Below are 4,291 nucleotides of genomic sequence, written 5' to 3' on the forward strand. Positions count from 1 at the left end.
TCTCCCTCCATCATATTTGCCTGGCATATACTCCAACCCCGGAAGAATTTAACCACCTGTCTTCTCTGTGTTTGTGCTCAGAAAATGAGCCCTTCTAGAGAAATTCTCACAAGAATTAGACCAGCTTCCCTTTACATTTATACTTGCAGACCTCAACTAGTGTCTTGATCAGCTCAGTTAGTTCCTCTATTTTGCTCACTTTTCCACTCCCAGAGACTCCTTATTTCTCCTACTAACCCCCCATTATGCACTTCCACTCTCAGAGCTATTGAATCATAACCCGTTTTTTAAAAATAGGCTGGGTGCGGTGGCACACGCCTGTAATCCCAGCACTCTGGCAGGCTGAGGAGGATGGATCACCTGATACCGGGATATTGAGACCAGCCAACATGGTGGAACTCCGTCTCTACTAAAAATACAAAAATTCGCTGGGTGTGGTGGCAGGCGCCTGTAATCCCAGCTACTTGGGAGGCTGAGGCAGGAAAACCACTTGAACCTGGGAGGCAAATGTTGCAGTGAGCCAAAATCACGCCACTGCACTCCAACCTGGGCAACAGAGAAAGACTGTCTCAAAAAAAAAAATAGAGGCATCACCAAGGAACCTTCTCTCCTCTTCAACATTTTATCTATAGGTCTAGCTCCCTCTACACCCATATTCTCCTTTTTTCCTCTAATTGCAACTGAAAAAGTGTACCTTCTCCTGACAGGGAGAAGCTCCATCGGTGCCCTAGGTCCTGCAGCATCTCACCTGCCCGAGAATCTGACCTCTTGGGTAATGCCGTCTCCCTCAGGGATGATCCATTTTTCTCTGGGCTTGACCTGAGAACCATTTCTCTCCTGTCTCTCATGGGCCCTTTTTCTTCAACAGTTTTAGGGTGCTGCAGGCTGGACTTCCTACACTCCTTTAACAGCTGTCTTCTGGTAGGATCAGCCAGAGGGAGGCAATGGCAAGAGAGTGGGGAGTGGAGGAGAGACGAGGCCAGGGCTGGCATCTCCCCCAAGGCTGTATATCCCCCGGAGCTCCAGCTCCTTCAGGCTGTCCTGCTTTGGTTCCAGCTCTTGTCAGGTAACCGAGCCCCTGAGCTCCAAGGATGCCAACTCCTCCTTTCGTGCCTCCACTGGGAGGTGGTGGCCACTTTCTGCTGCGAATCATCACCAGGTTGGCTTGCTGCCCCTGATGTGGCCTCTCAGTGTTTCCGTCTCCTTTATGCCAATTCCCTGGATTGAGTTTCCTGTTTTAAATATTTAGGCCAAGCACAGTGGCTCACTCCTATAATTTCAGAACTTTGAGAGGCTGAGATGGGAGGATTGCTTGACCCCAGGAGTTCAAGATCAGCCTGGGTGACATAGCGAGACCTTTTCTCTACAAAACATTTTAAAAATTAGCTGGGTATGGTGCCATGCACCTGTATCCCAGCTACTCGGGGGGCTAAGGTGGGAGGATTGCTTGAGCCCAGGAGCTGAAGGCTGCAGTAAGCTAGAGTTATGCCACTGCACTCCAGCCTGGGTGACAGAGGGAGACTATATCTCTTAAAAAAAGGAGGTAGGGCTACACAGTGGCTCACATCTATAATACCAGAACTTTGGCAGGCTGAGGTGGAAGGATCATACGAGGCCAGGAGTTCGAGACTAGCTTGGCCCAGATAGTGAGTCCCCCATCTCTAAAAAGAAAAAAAAAATGAAGAGAAAAATACTCCTCCAATCACATCTAACAATTTTCAGGCCAGGAGTGGTGGCTCACACCTATAATCCCAGAACTTTGGAATCTGGGATCATTTGATCTCAGGAGTTTGAGAAAATAACAATTCTCATTATTATTATGACAGCTAACATTTATGAGTACCTTTTATGTGCCAGATATTCTACTAAGGATTTTGCATGCATTATCATATTTAGTCAACGTAATAGTCCCAGGAGGAAGATACTACTTTTTGTTTTCATTCTTCTTGTGAAGTTATTGAGGCAATCAAAGTTGAATAGGCTGGGCTCAGTGGCTCACACCTGTAATCCCAGCACTTTGGGAGGCTGACTTGGGGGGATGGCTTGAGCCCAGGAGTTTGAGAGCAGGCTGGTCAACATGGTGAGACCCTGTCTCTACTAAAAACTACAATAAATAAATAAATAAATAAATAAATAAATAAATAGCTGGGCATGGTGGTGTGTGCCTGTAGTCTCAGCTACTCGAGAGGCTGAGATGGGAGAATCACTTGAACCCGGGAGGTTGAGGCTGCAGTGAGCCGAGATCACACTGTAGCACTCCACCCTGGGTGACAGAGTGAGACCCTGTCTCAAAAACAATCAAACCAACAAACAAAAGTTAAGTAACTTGCCCAAAGAAGAAAGTGTTGGAGATAAGATTTGAATGTAGTTTGCTTAGTTCAAGAGCCCATACCACTAAGCATATTGCCTCAACACACTAACACACTTATTTTTATGTACTGTCTCCCAGATATTATCCATATACATGCATATTTTACACAGTTGTATTTATAGTATACAGACATTTTTTCTTTTCTTTCTTTCTTTTTTTTTAATTAGAGACAGGGTCTCACTATGTTGCTCAGACTGGTCTTAAACTCGTGGGCTCAAGGAATTTGCCCGCCTCAGCCTCACAAATTGCTGAAATTACAGGTGTGAGCCACCATGCCCAGCCCAGAAATTTTTGCATGCTGATTTCTTCTAAAATGTTATTAACATTTCTGATATTTGTACATAGTTTTCATAATTATCATTTTCATAGTTGGTTAAGTTTCCCTAATATTGGTTTATTATAACAATGCAAACTGTTACCCAATTATTAGAACTTAGATTGTTCACAGATTTCTTAAATTAGTATTGATGGTGTGAAAGGAAAATAAATCCTGGGACCCCAAACTCTCTAAGCCAAAGGGAAACGTCAAGCTGGGAACTGCCTCCCATTTTGGTTCCTAAATAAGAGGGCTACAGAGATGAACAGCTACATCCTTCCCTCACATTCTGCCCACAAGGAAATTCCTTATGGGTTCCAAGGTCTTTACCCTAAAGCGTTTCTGTTAAAGTTCACCATGGCAATGTAAACTGATAGCTTATCTTCACAGATGGTAGACACAGGACAGAACTCAAATCATCACATCCCTGTGCCTACCTGAGACAAATGCATATCTGATTGTCTCCTCTGACCTGTTGTCTACACTATCTTATGTAAAAATACAGTTTCACTGAGCCAGATGAAGGCATCAGTGACTATTTTCCCCTGTTCCCCCGACATGAAAATTGTGTATTTCTGAATATCCCACCTGATATGGTTTGGCTCTGTGTCCCCACCTAAATCTTATGTCAAATTGTAACACATGTCAGGGGAGGGGCCTGGTGGGAGGTGATTGGATCATGGGGGCGAATTTCCCTCTTGCTATTCTTGTGATAGTGAGTGAGTTCTCACAAGAACTGATGATTTAAAAGTATGGCACTTTCCCTTTTGCTCTCTCTCTCTCTCCTGCCACTATGTAAGATGTGCCTTGCTTCCCCTTTGCCTTCCACCATGATTGTAAGTTTCCTGAGGCCTCCCTGCTGTGTGGAACTGTGAGTCAATTAAACCTCTTTTCTTTATAAATTACCCAGTCTCAGATAGTTCTTTATAGCAGTGTGAAAACAGATGAATACACTGCTCTTTCCCTTTTAAATACTGAAGCCCTCAAAATCATCTTTGGAGAAAGGCATAGACCTGTCTCCTGCACACACCTCCTTAACTTGGGCAAATAAACCTGCTGGAATGATTTGAGACTTGCCTCAGTCATTCTCCTTGATTGATAATAGCATTGTAGTGTACATCTTATACCTTTTGTTGAATTATTTCTTTTTTTTTTTTTGAGAAGGAGTCTCGCTCTGTCGCCCAGGCTGGTGTGCAGAGGTGCAATCTCAACTCACTGTAAGCTCTGCCTCCCGGGTTCACGCCATTTTCCTGCCTCAGCCTCCCAAGTAGCTGGGACCACAGATGCCCACTACCACACCCACCTAATTTTTTTGTATTTTTTGTAGAGACGGGGTTTCACCGTGTTAGCCAGGATGGTCTCGATCTCCTAACCTTGTGATCCACCCACCTTGGCCTCCCAAAATGCTGGGATTACAGGCATGAGCCACCACGCCCGGCCTGAATTATTTCTTTGTATAAATTCTTAAGACAGCAATTAATGGATCAAAGATAATTTTAATGGTTTTTGCTGTAAATGTTGCTTTAATTTCCAAAATATATAGTGATATGCAAAGTGATCAAATGAATGCATCAAATTTGCCACAAGCTTGATTTCTCTGGGTA

The sequence above is a fragment of the Piliocolobus tephrosceles genome, chromosome 9 (assembly GCF_002776525.5).
Source record: "Piliocolobus tephrosceles isolate RC106 chromosome 9, ASM277652v3, whole genome shotgun sequence".
Taxonomy (NCBI): Eukaryota; Metazoa; Chordata; class Mammalia; order Primates; family Cercopithecidae; genus Piliocolobus; species Piliocolobus tephrosceles.